The 18,293-nt window shown below is 43.2% G+C and overlaps 1 protein-coding gene across 1 annotated transcript in view; it reads right to left on the bottom strand.

Annotated features, from left to right (window-relative positions):
• CycH (cyclin H) overlaps positions 1–18,293 on the bottom strand; it is a 191,769-nt gene that overhangs the window by 166,936 nt on the left and 6,540 nt on the right. The window lies entirely within an intron of this gene.

Below are 18,293 nucleotides of genomic sequence, written 5' to 3' on the forward strand. Positions count from 1 at the left end.
GCTCTGCTTTTTCAGCCCGCCTCTCAACTGTCAACCAATACACTGTTACTATCTACTAACTATTTTTTGTATTTGTTTTTCACACACACACACACACACACACGCACACACACACACACACAGGTGCAGCCCGCAACAGCTGCCTAACTCCCAGGTACCTATTTACTACTTGGTAACAGGGCATCAGGGTGAAAGAAACTCTGCCCCTCTGTTTCCGCCGGCGAACCCGGACCCTGAGATTACGAGTCCCAAGCTCTGTCCATTCAGTCATGGCCCCCACTGTGTGTGTGTGTGTGTGTGTGTGTGTGTGTGTGTGTGTGTGTGTGTGTGTATGTGTGTGTTTGTATGTATACGAATACTGAGTAATTCTTGATTGCAATAAATTTTTCAGACTAGTTCTAAAGCCCCGACCAACCTTTTCAATAACCAAAATAACATCCATACCGGAGGTCAAACTGATTTTTCCTAAGTAAAGAACAGTTTGTTTTTTGTTTTATTTCGATCTCTGCACTCAATCACCGTGTCTCATCCTGCTTTAAGTGAGGCTGCAGAGCAACATCCGCTTGGGTTGCACCAATTGAGGAGCAGCTTTTCATTTGGTGTCACGATGCCTGGCGCGTCCGCTCCCACCCAGTCTCTATCCTGTATCACGTATCACATCATCCATAACATAGGCGGTCAGCCGCGGAGAGCTGGACCACACACACACACACACACACACACACACACACACACACACACACACACACACACACACACCTTTATTGCCACCCAAGCCACCGCTCCATGGGTGCCTCTCACACCACCACCACCCCCACCACCCTCCACCTCCACCAACACACTCCTCCACTGCCACCACCACCGCCACTTTTCACCACCAGAGCAAAATAATTAAACAGATGAAAGAATTGATAAAACAGAAAATATAACTGAGATTTAGGGAGTAAGACTTTCAAAAAAGATATATTTGAAAAACGAGAAAAATATAGGAAAAACCAAGAGACAAAACCTTTTTCTGAAGCAGTAAAAGGTTCACAGAGAGAAAGAAAGGAGATAATTAAAGCAAGAGTGTTGGAGGCTGTTGAAACTACCCAAGTCATACCATGTACAAGGCAGGAGATGGAGAGTGAGAGATCAGTAGTAATATGCCACCTGCCGCGGCCTGAGGGAGACACATGACAAATATGGAGAGAGAATGATCAAAATGAAATAACAGAAATTCTACACAAAATTCGGGCTGGAGATGCAACAGTGAAAATAGAGCATTTCTGGAGGCTGGGTAGGTTTCAGAAATAAAGCAATTGATCAATGAAACTTATTTTTATGAAGATAAAGCCAGTTAAATATATACTAGCAGAAATATATATTTGCAAATGAGGAAAAGTACCTCGCAGTTTTATTTGAGAAGATATGTCTAAGAAGGACATGGAGGCAACAGAGAGAATCAGGGAAGAAAACCAAATGAAAACTAAAGGAGGCAAGCAGGCAGTGTATGAAGCAAGACATGCAGACAGGTCACGGGGGATGTGAAACTACCTCCAGCCATAGTTTCTACAACAGATATGACAACAAACGAACAAACAAAGAGGTCGGGAGTTGTTGCAACAGACGACAAACATGTGTAGAGGTGGAGCCCAGGAGGTGAATCTCGGTCCCACAGGCTCTGTTGGGTTTTTCTTGAGATGATTTCGGGGCTTTAGTGTCCCCGCGGCCCGGTCCTCGACCAGGCCTCCACCCCCAGGAAGCAGCCCGTGACAGCTGACTAACTCCCAGGTACCTATTTACTGCTAGGTAACAGGGGCATTCAGGGTGAAAGAAACTTTGCCCATTTGTTTCTGCCTCGTGCGGGAATCGAACCCGCGCCACAGAATTACGAGTCCTGCGCGCTATCCACCAGGCTACGAGGCCCTATAGATGGGTAGAGTCAGTCTCATCCTCCACCCTCAACACCCCCTAAACCATGCCCCCCCCCTTGGACCCTCCCCAACACCCCTCAACCGCGCCTCCTTGGACAGTCCCCAACACCCGTCAACCATGCCCCTTGGAAACCTCCCCAACACCCCTCAACCATGCCCCCTGAGACCCACCCAACACGCCGTAAAAGGATAAGGCCAGATTACTCTGCTTTCCCCGTAGAGAGCTGTCAGCCTCAAGGATGATAAGAGGTTCACTTCACCGGGACGCTGAAGCAATTACCATACTGAGGCAGCAGGCCAGGTGGTAGTCTTGGGCAGCAGGCCAGGTGGTAGTCTTGGGCAGCAGGCCAGGTGGTAGTCTTGGGCAGCAGGCCAGGTGGAAGTCTTGGGGAATTTAGCTTAAATTTGGGTGTAGATTGACAACCAAAGTTTTTGCTATTGTTAATCAGTGAGAATGCGCATCTTACCACTGACACAATATAAACAGTTTAGTTCCTACGAGACCTGCCAACTAAATAAAGTGAATATATATCGTTGTTTAGTAGAGTTCTGTCGTTTGAATATCATGGACGGACAAAAATTTAATATAATTTTCTCCGCTGTATTAAGGTGATTTACGGAAGCTTAATACAGCATAGTCTAAAATATGTGAATTAATAAATTTCTTAGCTGATTAAGGCTTAGGTTAGACATCTATATATATGAATACGTTTGGGTGGATATAAATAGGAGCTGTCACTTGTTGGCCAATAGGCCTTCTACACTTTCCTTAATTCCTGTTTTTATATTATTTTTCAATCTCTCTCTTCATACTGTAGTTCTCTCGGCCAAAATAAATGAACCGATGGATGTCCTTAAGTTGTCTAACAGTTCTTGCTAGCTATAAGTGTTAGCAACGTGTTATGTGGGATGAGGGACAAATTGAGAAAAAGAGGGAGAAAGAGGGAAAACAGTACGAGATGCTAAAGCGAGTGGGTGTGGAGTAGTACTCACCTAGTTGTACTTGCGAGGGTTGAGCTTTGGCTCTCTGGTCCCGCCTCTCAACTGTCACTCAACTGGTATACAGATTCTGAAGCCTATTGGGCTCTATCAAATCTTGAAAGTGTGTAGGGAGTCTGCCTCCACCACAGCACTACCTAATGCATTCCATTTCTTAACTACTCTGACACTGAAAAAATTCTTTCTAATGTCTCTGAGGCTCATTTGGGTACTAAGTTTCCACCAGTACCCTTGTTCGTCTTTCACCTGTGCTATAGAGTTTGAGTTTGTCCACCCTATCAATTCCTAGGAGAATTTTGTAGGTGGTTATCATGTCTTCCCTTACTCTTCTATCTTCCAGGGACGTAAGGTTTAGCTCCCGTAGCCTTTCCTCATAGCTCACCTCTCAGTTCTGGGACTAGTCTGGTGTGGGAGACTAATCCTGACACACCCGCTACTAATCCACACCCACTAGGAGTAGGTACTCACCTAATTGTACTCACTTAATTGTGCTTGTGGGGATTGAGCTCTGGCTCTTTGGTCCCGCCTCTCAACTGTCAACCAACTGGTGTACAGATTCCTGAGCCTACTGGGCTCTATCATATCTACACTTAAAGCTGTGTATGGAGTCAGCCTCCACCACATCAGATGTGGATGAGTGGGTGTGTAGTAGTAGGTGTGGACGAGTGGGTGTTTAGTAGTAGGTGTGGATGAGTGGGTGTGGAGGTAGTAGGTGTGGACGAGTGGGTGTGGAGTAGTAGGTGTGGACGAGTGGGTGTGGAGTAGTAGGTGTGGACGAGTGGGTGTGTAGTAGTAGGTGTGGACGAGTGGGTGTGTAGTAGGTGTGGACGAGTGGTTGTGTAGTAGTCGGTGTGGATGAGTGGGTGTGGATAAGTGGGTGTGGAGTAGTGGATGAGGTGTGTATACAGACGTGGCATCAAGGGCGGTATTGGTGGAGCAGTTGTACAGGTCTCTTAACCCAATGATTGAACCCGAGTATGCACTTAGAAGGCATAAGTGATAGCCAATTATATGGTGAATAGTGAGCCTGTTTGTCGTGGGGGAATTATCTTTGTGGCCCACCTTATTCTCTCTCTCTATCTATCTCTCCTTTGCTTACCAATTTTGTATAACTACGTGCCAATCATGTGTCCTTAAAAATTAATTATGCAGATCATGTCAATTTAATCGCATCAGAGCGTTGCATAATATATTAATAAGATCAGAATGGGATCACGTAGAGGATTCAGTTCTAAACTAAACTGATCGCAATTGTTTCCTTGTGCTAACGTGTTTATGTATTATTTTTAAACTATTTTGTTTTCATTTTATTTTCCTTTCTATGCTTTATTATATTTTTGGGGGACTTTATTTATATATATTTATATATATATATATATATATATATATATATATATATATATATATATATATATATATATATATATATATATATATATATATATATATATATGTGTGTGTGTGTACATACATGTTTTGTCTGTGTTAGTTGGATTGTAAATTATAAGTATTTAACATAATTCTCGTCGAAGAATAATAAGCTGTTAACATGGTCCGTAGGGTAATTAATCTTTTATTATATTAGTCAGAGTTGATCAGATGGCAAGATAGTATCCTGAGTATGAATCCCAGGAACTTGTCCCTCGAGAGCCAGTAAGCAAATAGTTAGTCCAATAATTAAAATTTTGGCCAAACTTTCAGCAGACAACTGCCACTTGGCTCGGAAAGCTTATGGAAAATTGAGACCGCTGACTTTCTGAGTTCTGAATAAATATCATCGTGGAGAACTATACTCGCCCCATAAAGGCCGTGAACATGGTACAGTAGTGCGATCAGCGGCAATTTTCGGAGCATGGAATTCTGCGGAGTTGGTGTTTATTGTGGCGATACACAGTGGTAAAAGTGTCAGCTGACAGTCAGGTCTACCAGCTTGGGCACTGTCACACTTTCTGCCTTCGTATAACGTGCCCCTCCTCGTCCAGCCACTGTCACGCTCTCTCTCCCTCCGTATAACGTCAGGTCTCGGTACGGACACCTCACATGAGTCAGGTGCTGTAATGTGCTGCGTGACGACTCTCGTCAACAACAATATATATATACATTAACAGTTAATATATACGATGTTAACGGAAAAAAATATTTCCTTTGGTATCACCGATAAAGTAATGATGCTTTTGACTTAAAACCGAAGCATTTAGTAATAAGTTTCAATTATTTATACAAATTAGAATGCAAAAACCTGAAACAGAGGGATAATTATACTATCTTTTCTATCATACTTCTGGTGTTTGGGAATACCAGCACCACAGGTGTGAACACTACCAATTATGTGTCTTAAGGGTCAGATGAGCAGAGAAGTCTGAGTGGCTGGGGAGTGATCAATCTCCCACACAGACACTGGTCTCCAGGTGCCCGTTTGTCAGCGGTCAGATCACCATCGACGCGCCCGTCATAACAGCAGCTTGTGGCTGAAGGAGAATACAGCAGTCTGCGTCTGCCTCCATACCGTGGGTGTTGTGGTGCTCCGGTGGTGGAGTGTCTGTACCTGCCTCCTTGTCAGGGGTGTTGTGGTGCTCCGGTGGTGGAGTGTCTGTACCTGCCTCCTTGCCAGGGGGCGTTGTGGTGCTCCGGTGATGGAGTGTCTGCGTTTGACAGGCTACTCATGTTATGATATAATTATTAAAATATAAAAAAAGGCTTGGAATTCAGTTCATGCACTTAGATGACCTATTAGACACTGTCATTGGGCACTGAACGCTCTCTCTTCCCCATCTCTCTCTTTCTCTATTTATCTTCCTCTGAATCTCTTCCACTTTTTCAACTGAGCAACTTTTGTCCGGAGCAGGATTTGCAATGATTACTTAGCGTTCCCTCTAATCCCATATAAAATATTCATCATTGTCATGGAGATCTGTGCTGGTGATGCGCGTGACTGAGGCGCGATGGGCCGCCCTCGTCATGCTCTTCAGATTAAACATAAAAAGAAAATAGCATTTATGATTCACTCAAAAAAGTGAGCGAAAACTCGCACATTTCCAAAAACAAACTACAGGCTCTAGGCTGCTAATCCGATTAGAAGAATAGTGGGAGTTGATGAGTACATTTCAATCCCTGAAAGTTGATGAGAAGTGCGGAGAGTGCTAATCACAATGCCCATATATATATATATATATATATATATATATATATATATATATATATATATATATATATATATATATATATATATATATATATATATATATATATGTATATATGGACACAAACACACAGATGGCAGGCTATCGAAACTAGGCAGCAGAGGATAAGTTCTAAGAACAGTTTAGTCATTACTTATAGTTCGAACACAGAACACACTGATAAGAACACAAGCATAACAGGGAAAAACTAAATTGACTTTCAGTTACCCAAATAAAGTTTGTGATGAATTAGTCAAAGTTTATCAGGAAAAGATGTTCGAGGGAACCAGTGTCTACAAGATTCCTTGCAAAGATTGCAGTAAGGTTTCTTATGGTCAAACAGGTAAAGACCTAAAACCCGAATTACTGAACACTAGAGGTCCGTCAATATGGCCGACAAAGTTCAACCTTATACAAGCACGCAGAGGTGATACCAATCTCAAAATTATATGGGATGATTCTTTTATAATTTATCCCAAGACTGTTGCTTCAAAGGAAAATTAATAGAAATAGCTTTTATAAACAATTCTCAAAATTTTAAGATTTCCTTAGGACAATGGTTACCAGATTTGGTAAGTGGTTGTGTAACAAGAAGGCTACAAACCTGACCCTTATACCTACTCCCCAGGACACATGACCTGACACCACATAAACAGCGGGAGCTGCTTATGTGGTGTCAAGAAGGCCCTGGTTTGGGAATGAACTATCCAATCTACATTTCTTGTTGTGAAAATAGAGGTTTATTATTTCATATATATACAATACTCGAGGGGGTACCCAAGGGTGCCTGGGTCTCTGTCCGTTTGTCTCTCTCTCTGTCTCCCATTCTCCCTCCCTCTCTCCCGTGAACCTTCCCCCCCCCCTCTCTCTCTCTCTCTCTCTCCCTCCCATAGTGAGCATAACATGCGTGAATAAAATAAATCAACGCTGAATCAGTAATAATGATGTTGAATCAATGTTATCAATAGGTTATCTTGAGGTGATTTCAGGGCTTAGCGTCCCCGCGGCCCGGTCCTCGACCAGGCCTTCTTTTGGTTACACACCCCCAGGAAACAGTCCGTAGCAGCTGTCTAACTCCCAGGTACCTATTTACTACTAGGTAACAGGGGCATCAGGGTGAAAGAAACTCTGTCCATTTGTTTCCGCCTCCACCGTGGATCGTACCCGGAAGCTCACGACTATGAATCCGAAGCCCTGTCCACTCAGCTGCCAGCCCCCTAGTCAACGTTGAATCAATGTTACTGACGTTGAATCTACGCTATCGAAGCTGAATTAGCATTATCTGTGTTGAATCAATGTAACTGATGTTGAATGAATGTTATCAACGATGATTCAACAATATCGGCGTTGATAACAGGGAGAAGTAAGTTGGAAAACACTCAATGGGCAATCAAACCCATATTTCAGATTGCATATGATTCCCTGGTTGTCGCAAGAGAAGCCAACCCAAAGGCATTGGGGGGAAGGGGTGGGGTCAACCCCAACCACCCTATGACACTCGCCATACTATCACAAATCACCCTGCAAAGTTTAGTGAAGCTAGCCGCAAGAGTCTGGTTCTAACTTTTAACAAACAGACAAACAAACATTCTCTCTCATCCTCTCGAATCCTCGTCACGGCCCTTGTGGATTTGTTCATTCTCTCTCATATAAATATTATAAAGCCCGTCCTCCACAAATTATAGTACTTTGATCAAACGTACCAAAAGTCACAATTAAGTCTAATTCCTTCACAATTCTCGAAAAAATTCTTACAAATTAGAGAACAGTATTTGCATTTACATGACGCTTGTTTTGAAGGGCGCTCAAATAACCGTCAAGGTCTAGGTGGCATTAAGTACACGAGACGGTAGGTAAGTCCTTTTATCTTGACCTCTTCTCGTCGTCGCAACCTTATACACGAAGCAGTTTAGTTTAAGATTGGAAATTTCCTTATTGACATTATTTCATTTGTACTAGTAGTACGTTGAGTACGTTGAGAGAGAGAGAGAGAGAGAGAGAGAGAGAGAGAGAGAGAGAGAGAGAGAGAGAGAGAGAGAGAGAGAGAGAGAGAGAGAGATAAGAGGGGAGAGAGAGAGGGGGGTAGGTCTAATGTGGCCACCAACATATTGTTATGGCTATGTAAATGAGGTCATTGGCTGCAGCTTTTGGTCGTCTATTCTCACAAACTTGCCAGTCTAGCTGTGAAATATCTACAAATGGTCTCATTACTTTGTATAAATTTTACACTATAGCGACCACTCAAAATGCAAATTTGTTGAGGCGTGTTTCAGCTTTACTTTATGCATTGGGAGTCTGCCAATAGTAAAGCTTACCAGGCAGAGTTTACGTTTCAGTCCAGCAACAAAATGTGCAGCCCTCTCTCAGGGTGAGAGGCGTCATGTATCACTATTCAGAGTCCCCTCTGTGTCCCACGGGTCATGTATCACTATACAGAGACCCTTTTGTGTTCCGGGGTCACGGATCACTATATAGAGGCCCCTTTGTGCCCCATTTGTCGTGAATCACTGTACAGGGTCCCTCTCTGTCTCTCTGGGTTCATGTATCAGTATACAGAAGCACCTCTGCATTTCGGGGTCATATCTCTATTAAGAGACTCTTCTGTGTCTCTGGGGTCATGTATCACTATTCAAAGACACCTCTCTTTCCTGGGTTATGTATCAATACACAGAGGCCTTCCTATGTGTTCCGTCATTTGTGTCTTAGGGGTAATGTATCACAGTGAAAAGTATCACAAGTGTCATGTATCACAGGATTCAGGGACACATTAAATAATATAATGGTGTTCTGTATCATCAATGTTTCCCCTTCCTTCTATCACTGCCCTCTGCTTCCACTATTATACCATCCTTTATTTTCTATTGCTTTTATTTCGCTCTGCCCCTTGTCCTTCCTGCTTACCCAGTTCTCTTTCGCTCCTATCCACTCTGATTACCCCCCCCCCCAGCACCACCTCATTTTCACTCCAATCCCAGCACCACCCACCGCCCTCACCAATCCCAGCACCACCCACCGCCCTCACCAATCCCAGCACCACCCACCGCCCTCACCAATCCCAGCACCACCCACCGCCCACACCAATCTCAGCACCACCCACTGCCCTCACCAATCCCAGCACCACCCACCGCCCTCACCAATCCCAGCACCACCCATCGCCCCCACCAATCCCAGCACCACCCAGCGCCCTCACCAATCTCAGCACCACCCATCGCCCACACTAATCCCAGCACCACCCACCGCCCTCACCAATCCCAGCACCACCCACCGCCCTCACCAATCTCATCACCCAGCACCACTCACGCGGTGTTGGTGTGATGTCACCTCCCGTCTGTACTGTCGTAATATTGCTTAATTTAATCTACAGGAATCAGTTTCACAATTTTTTTTTTACCTTTAACATATCGTACACAATCTCTCCATGTTGTGCCCGACCGAATTTCTTTAAGATCAGGTTAAAACAAAATAATAATAATTCAGTCCTTGTTTACGGTGTCCGTGTTTGTTGGCGCTCCGTCAAATATATTACCTTTTCTGACATTAGCTTTATATATTATATTTGTCCAGTGTGAGTTACTACAACTGAAGTCGCCTATAACTGAGACGTAACTACGACAGACGTCAGAGACGTATTTGCTTCATCTAGTTAATGTAAATTTGTTGTAATGTGGCCCTTATGTTTTGAGTGCTTTGTATGAGACGTGAAGGGTCGCTATAGTTGTCTAAAGTTGTTGTTACTTGGAATATTTTGTTGTCTTCTTGGTATGGTAAAAAAATGTTTTCTGCATATATGCATAGATGTGTGTGTGTGTGTGTGTGTGTGTGTGTGTGTGTGTGTGTGTGTGTGTGTGTGTGTGTGTGTGTGTGTGTGTGTGTGTGTGTGCCTGTGTGAGTGTGTGGGTGCGTCTGTGATTGTGTGTGTGGTGTTGAAAGAGAAGCGCCCGTTGATGAAGGCGATTTGCTGAGTGTTATGGAAGGGAAGGAACCCATCAGTAGGATTACATGGGTCGCGAATGTGATAGGAGAGGGAGAGAAGCTGAGAATCTGTTCTAGGTTAGTGTACTCACCTAATTCTTCTTGCGGGGTGATTGAGCTTCGGCTCTTTGATCCCACCTCTAAACTATCAGTCAACTGGCGTAGAGGTTCCTGAGACTATTGGGCTCTATCATATGTACATTTCAAACTGTGTATGGAGTCTGCCTCCATCACATGACTTCTGGATGCATTCCATTTGTTAACTATCCTGGCGTTGACAAAGTTCTTTCTAATGTCTCTGTGGCTCATTTGGGTACTAAGTTTCCACCTGTGTCCCCTTGTTCGCGTTCAACTCGTGCTAAATAGTTTATCTATATCTAACATGTCAATTACTTTGAGAATTTTATAAGTGGTGATTATTCTCCCTAATTCTTATATCTTCCAGTGTTGTGTGGTTTAGTTACAGTAGTCCTTTCTCGTAGCTCATACCCTCAGCTCAGGGACTAGCCTTGGTCGCATATCTCTGAACCTTTTCTAACTTCGTTTTGTGTTTGACTTTATATGGACTCCATGCTGGAGCCCCATACTCCGGTATTGTTCTGACGTACGAGATTTAAAAGGTTCTGAATTATTCCTTACACAAGTTTCTAAAGGTAGTTAGTCATATGTTTGCCAGCTTTGCATATGCCGCTAATGATATCCTTTTTATGTGGACTTCAGGGGACATGCCTGGCGTTATATCAACCTCCCAGATCTTTCTCTCTTCCAGATTCCTGAAGGATTTCATCTCCCAAATGGTACCTTGTGTTTGGCCTCCTGCTCCCTCCACCTATCTTGTCGAAGACAAAAGTCGTAAGTGAAGCACTCGTTCCGGAAGTGTTCGGACGTTATCAGTTGTGAGTCGTGTATAAAATCTTTTTCATTCATAAACAGGGGGGTTGGCGGCTGGATTAATGAGCATTTGAGGAGGACCAGCTGGATTACGCTTGAAATGTTCTTGAGTGCTTTTTCACTCCGGTCCTGTGTTCGAGTCCCATCTCATACAATGCTTCACCCATGAACTGCAAAGATAAATACTTCCCAACAAAATCGAAGCACCTGTTTCTCCACCCCCCCCCCCCTTGTCCATCCACCTTGTCTATCCTCTTAATATAAACTATACACAATATTACAATGTATTTTCATATATATTTACATTAGAGAAAATACCGTTGTGGTGACAGCAAGTTAACAGTAAGGAAGACGTGTTTACGGTCGTTCACACCTTGAACAAGCATGGCTTGAAAGACCATAAGTACTACAAAGGTATTAACTGGCTAGAATTTATATTAAATCCGTAAAAATTTATACACAAAATTAATAGTGTCGATAATCATATTACATATAAAACAAATTAAAGAAAACTAAATCTAAAGTGTTTTTCTATTATTTCCGGCTCTTAGCTTGAGCTGCTGCGGTGTATGCTAATGTGATCACTACAAAAGCCTAAGTCTGGAGCACCACAATGTGGCTTATTAGCATTCCCAGCGGCCATTTTTCCTCTTAATAAGGTTACGGTCATATTCTCTGGCTTTTTGCTGCCAAGATAAAAATATTCTTAAAAAGATTAATATAAAAAAAAAATATCTATTATTTGTATAAGGGGCTTTCAGTCCATATTGTATAGCCAGGAGGGAACAGATGGCCAGGAGGGTATAGATGGCCAGGAGGGAATAGCTGGCCAGGAGGGTATAGATGGCCAGGAGGGAATAGCTGGCCAGGAGGGTATAGATGGCCAAGAGGGAATAGATGGCCAGGAGGGTATAGATGGCCAGGAGTGAATGTATTGTAGTGGAGCACATGGACTGTTCAACCCTTGTCTATCCTCTGTGTCCATCCTGTTTCTTCCCTCCCCTCTTATCCATCCCTCTTGCCCATCCTTCTTGTCCATCCCCGCTTGCCCATCCCCCTTACCCATCACTCTTCTTATTACTCCCATATTTCGTTGTCTGTCACCATTCCTCGCCCAGCGAGGCCTTCCTCCTCCCCCTCGCCTCACCCCTTCTCAGGAAATCCATTACCATTCATTTCCATTACTTGCACAGTGGCCAACGGAGTACAAGAGTAGGAGAAAATGGATTTCCATGAGACTGGAGTTGAGGGTTAATGGGAGTGACGGAGGAACCAGCCTCACTATGACCTCGGAAGACATTATTGTTATTATTATTATTGCCCAAATAAATCACATTAACGAGATGTATCAGTGATAAGATCAGTAGAAGCCATGATAAGGATTCGACCATGTACACTAGGTACTCTTAGGTATACGCCCTAATCAACTCGGACATGACATGCTCAACAGCTATGCAACCTGGGATTCAACTGAATATTGTTGGGGTTCTGAGGCTTCCATTGGAGCGCAATCAGGGTTTCCACGCATTGCCCTTCAGGGATTCAAAGCGTTACAGGTAAAACACCTATACCACACCCTGATTAGGCTTATACCACCTATATAACACTTATAACACCTATACCACACCCTGATATGAAACTAATTAACCACGAAGGAAAAAAAATTGACGTTACTGAATTGACTTTAGCACTTTCGTGTTAATCAACACATTATCGAAAGTATTGAACAAATCAAATCAAATGATTTGTTCGTTTGATGCGTCACGTTAGTGTGATCTCTGTGTGTATCGAAAGTGTTGTTTTGAGTTAATTAACACGAAAAAAACTCAAGTCAGTTCTGGTTTCAGTTTTCCCTCGCTGGTTAAATAGTTACATACTATTTATCACGTTAATTTCTTCGTGATTTACACACACACATATATGAAGGAGTTTGGGTGGATATGTATAAAAGTTGCCTCGTGTAGGCCAAGACGCCTTTAATAATTTCCACAATTCATTTGTTTAAATGTTTAACCGTAGATATGATAGAGCGAATATGTACTGAAGCATATGCATCAGATGATTAAGTACAATTGGTTAGTACACATCTTGGTGAGACCACACGCATACCTACATACACAACGCACACAAACCTGCACAATCCGCACGCGCGCGCGCGCACAAACCCACATAAACCCTGGGATGGCAAGTCAGGAATCACAGGATTAATTGAATTCTACAATCAGGCAACAAGAATCAGGCAAGAAAGAGAGGGGTGGGCAGACTGCATACTTTTAGATTGCCAGAAAGCCTTTGACACAGTACCACATCAGAGACTAGTGCGAAAGCTGGAGATGCAGGCATGAGTGAAAGGGAAGGTACTCCATTGGATAAGGGAGTACCTAAGTGTCAGAAGACAGCAAATCACTGTGAGGGGTGAAGTCTCAGACCGGCGAGACGTCACCAGTGGAGTCCCGCAGGGGTTCAGTCCTTGGCTCCATACTGTTTCTGATATATGTAAATGATCTACCAGAGGGTATTGAATCAATCCTCTCATTATTGGTTGATAATGCAAAAATTTTGAGGAGGATTAAGATGGAGGAAGATAGTATGAGGCCACAAGATGACCTAGACTGACTGAATGGATGGTCCAACAAATGGCTGCTAAAGTTCAACCCGAGTAAATGCAAGGTAATCACACTAGGCACTGGAAACAGGAGGCCAGACACAGGATACAGAATGGGAGATGAAGTCCTTCATGAAACGGACAGAGAGTAAGACCTAGGAGTTGATATTACACTAAACCTGTCTTCTGAAGCCACATCAAGAGAATAACATCTGCGGCATATGCGAGGCTGGCTAACATCAGAACTTCCTTCAGGAACCTGTGTAAGGAATCATTCAGAACCTTGTATACCACGTATGTAAGACCAATCCTGGAGTATGCGGCCGAGCATGGAGCCCGTACCTGGTCAAGCACAAGACGAAGCTGGAAAAAGTTCAGAGGTATGCCACTAGGCTAGTCCCAGAACTAAGAGGTATGAGTTACGAGGAAAGGCTGCGAGAAATGCATCTCACAAAACTGGAAGACAGAAGAGTAAGGGGAGACATGATCAACATGATCACTACCTAAAAATTCTCGGAGGAATTGACAGGGTAGATAAACTGTTTAATACGGGTGGTACGCGAACAAAGGGACACAGGTGGAAACTGAGTGCCCAAATGAGCCAGAAGGACGTTAGAAAGAACTTTTTTAGTGTCAGGGTAGTTAACAGATGGAATGCATTAGGCAGTGATGTGGTGGAGGCTGACTCCAAACACAGTTTCAAATGAAGATATGATAGAGCTCAGTAGGCTCAAGAATCTGTACACCAGTTGATTGACAGTTGAGAGGCGGGACCAAAGAGCCAGAGCTCAACCCTAACAAACACATATAGGTGAGTATACACAAGCATACAAACTCGCCCACACACAAACCCGCACATGCGTGCACTAACCATACACCGCAGGCACAGTAATGTAAGAGAAGCGACACAATCTTTCCAATTTAATGGCCACTTCCGCTCCTTCATCACAGAGCTCCGTGAATTAAGTCCAGTATTTCACTTATAATAATTAAGAAGAGGAGTGCGTCGGGCGCGGTACACAGGTTGTGGATGCTATACGCTCTCGTCATGTCCTGCTGCTTTTGCACCCTAGGGTTGTCTCATTTTAGCAAGTCATTAAATATGAAAATACGTAAAAATTTGTGTTGAGGAGAGGAAAATTTTGCATAAAATCTTTCCGTTTATTTGTGTATTTCAGAAAATATTTTTTGTTTTATTAAATGCGTAGCTGGCCGTGGTGGAGTTGATGTTAATAGTTGTGATGTTGGTGGTCGGGAGGTGTTGGTGGTGGGTGTAGAGTTGTTGGCTGACAATTTTGTGCTGAGTGATGAATGTCATGATAGAGAAAGTAGCAGGCAGAGTCCCACAGGGTCTCTTACTTAAACCACTTCTATTCCTCATTTGTGTATATGACCTGGTGAAGGAGAGATGCTCGTTGATGAAAATGTTTACAAACGATGGAAAAAGAGGTGGGAACGATAATGGCCGTAGAAGGACTAGACAGGCTGCAGGAATGGACGAATGTTTGACTACTAGAGTTTAATCTAAATGGATATAAAGAATCGAGATTGGATAGATTCGGGAAGATCAATAGGACAGTACATTCGACAAAGGAGACACTTGGGAACAAGAACAAACAGAACCAAAAGAGCGTCTATATCAGGGACCTCGCGGCTGAGTGGACAGCGTTCGGGGATCATAGTCCTAAGGGCCCGGGTTCGATTCCCAGCCGAGGCAGAAACAAATGGGAAGAGATTCCTTCATCCTGATGCTCTGTTCACCAAGTAGTAAACAGGTTCCTGGGAGTTACATAGCTGCTACGGGCATCTTCCTTGGGATGTGTGTGTGTGTGTGTGAGTGTGTTACAGAGCAAAATATGTAGTAGATGCAACAGAGGAAGAAAAATAGATCGGTTAGAAAGGCGGGGTCCAAGAGCTAATAGCTCGATTCTGCAGGCATAAATATAAATAGTAAATACACACATAAAATATACAGATAGAATATCAGCATCAGGATAGAATATCAGACCGCCTGTCACCCCATTTTTCTTTGGCTGTCGGAATTACAGGACGAACGTTGAAGATAAAATCAAAAGAAGCAGCACAAGGAAGCGACCTCATGAGACAATCTTGGGAGATATTAAGCTTAACATGCTCAGGAAGAGAGGAGGTGGCGTGGGTAAAGGGGAAGGAGGGAAGAGGAAGAAGAGAAGATAAGGTGAGGAGGAGGAAGTGATGGGTCAGGAGTAACAGAAGGTGGGGAACGAACGTGAAAATTGTGCAAGTGTGAAATGCGGTGATTGAAATAACTAGCGGAGCTAGAATGGGAGGCCGGACGGACGAACGATAAAAGTTTTGGATAGGAGAGGGAGAGGGAGAGGGAGAGAGGGCAACAATATGCAATGCTAGAAAACGCAGCAGTGCGGCAAGGGTTTGCTAGGGCATGGACACATACACACACACATATATATGTGTACATACATCCACACTCAAATACGTGCACATATTCAAACACGCATGCATTTACATTCAAACACACACATAAACCCACACGTGCTCATTAGCAAAATAGCGTCAGCACCATATGCCAAACTTCACAACTTCTGAACAGTCTTCGTGAGCACGGACAAAAGAGACCTCGATAGGTCATATCCGCATCTTGGAACCCACACCTGGACTAGCATAAAATTGAACTAGAAAATGTCTGAATGATTGTTTGCCTGTCTGTCCAAAGTTGGAAGACAGCCGCTTGAGGCTAGCCTTATCTAAACTGGTAGAGGGAATGGTCTGGGTTATGGGACGGACACTGGCTGGTCGGGGGTCGCCGGAATTGAAGAGGGAACAGCATGCCACAGTGACACACGGACCCTGCGACGGTTTTTGGCACTGGCTACCGGCTACCCATGTAAACATAAAATAAATAATATTTTCTCATTTTAGTATACCGCCTTATTCACTAATGCTGTGAATAAGGCGAAATAAGTGAAAATGACAGTGCCTGTCTGGTTGTCTGTCTATTCAAAGTAGGTCAGACGCTTGGGGCTAGCCTCCTCCAACTTTCCAAGATGACACCTGGGAGTATGGGAAAATCATAGGCCAATTAGAGTAGTAAGCCCCGGTGCCATTCTTCAAGAAATATCCGAATTTTTAGTGATTTTCTGCAATTTTCACTGAAACTGAAACTTGGAATTTAGTTTCCATTTAGTGTTTTAGTAGTTTTCAGTGCTCTATAATATTGAATTTTCTTAAAATGAAAGAGAGAGAGAGAGAGAGAGAGAGAGAGAGAGAGAGAGAGAGAGAGAGAGAGAGAGAGAGAGAGAGAGAGAGAGAGAGAGAGAGAGACATGGGGGGCAAGGAGTGAGGGAAAGGGGGAGGATGGGGATATTAGGAAGGAGAGAAAGAGATGGGGGTGATAAGAGAAGAGAAATTAGAGAGGGGAGAGATCTGGAAGATCGGGTACCCCATCAGGTAGATATATATATACATACATTGGAAAATTAAGTAAACGCAGAATAGAAAAATATATAGAAGTATTTCTGGAAACGGTAAGAGAAGGTTACGAAAATAGCAGATGATAATGGAAGTCTTGAGGGAGAGGGCGCTGGCAGGCTATTACAGGCCGACCTCCCCAGCAGGTAACTTGAGGCAACGGACAGGTAAACGAGGTGGGTGTCAGGACCGACGCTGAGCAAGACCTATGCCACAGGCTCAGGCAAAAAATAAAACAACACTAGCAGCGAGTCTTAATTAAATTAAACCCTGAACCTGAATGAATTTATCTCCGCGAAGCGAACTTTGCTTCTCAGACAAGATATATATCACAGGGTTCCGTGACGCGGCGCACACTGCTGCCTTTTATATATTTATATGACTGAAAAGTAGTTCTTGGATCTGGCTTCTCGCCCGTTGTTGGTGGGTAGTTATGTCTTTGGTCATTATACTTTAGCTGATAAATACCAATAAGTTTTTTTTTATTATGATGTTAATGGGATGCAATGTAGCTTCCATATTAAGCATTGGAATGTATCAATTCAAGCGGCAGACAGCTTTATTTTTCTGATTAGATTATCAACACATGAACAAATACTGTACTTAATTTTAGGTAATGAACACACAAACAAACACTTCGTATTAGGTTATCAACACATGGGCCTAATGGCCGGAGGAGCGCTCCGTTGAGAACTATAATACTGAACTAGATATAAGTGAAAAACTGCATCACCTTGATCTGCAACATGGTGGTTGGTGGAGCACTGAAACAGTAATGGCACTGTTTCAGTGCTTCACCTCTTGTAGAACACAATGTGGCAACTGAAGACACCCAACCCATTTACCTGAAAACGAAAACCCGACAACGTTTCGGTCCGTCCTGGACAATTATCATTATCGGGATCAGGACGAACAGAAACGTGGTCGGTTCCTCATTTTCAGATATGTGGATTGGGTGTCAACATTTCAGACACGTTATCATGACTCATCGTTTGCAGTGGTTCAACATATTTATCTCTGATATTCAATAACATACATGCAACATTTAAGCATAATGTGACAAATTCTTGAGGGCTATTAAGGAAGTAATACTAGCTTGCTGGCCAAAAAGCAATTATACTCTAATCATGAATATGTTACTGGACTACAATCAACTCTATGTATATATACACAAAATGAGGTGTATACTTCGCGGTGTGTATGTCCCTTGCTATAAATAATGAAACAGGTTTTTAAAATACAGTGCACCACATTACCAACTCG

This window comes from Procambarus clarkii, chromosome 21, assembly GCF_040958095.1.
Source record: "Procambarus clarkii isolate CNS0578487 chromosome 21, FALCON_Pclarkii_2.0, whole genome shotgun sequence".
NCBI lineage: Eukaryota > Metazoa > Arthropoda > Malacostraca > Decapoda > Cambaridae > Procambarus > Procambarus clarkii.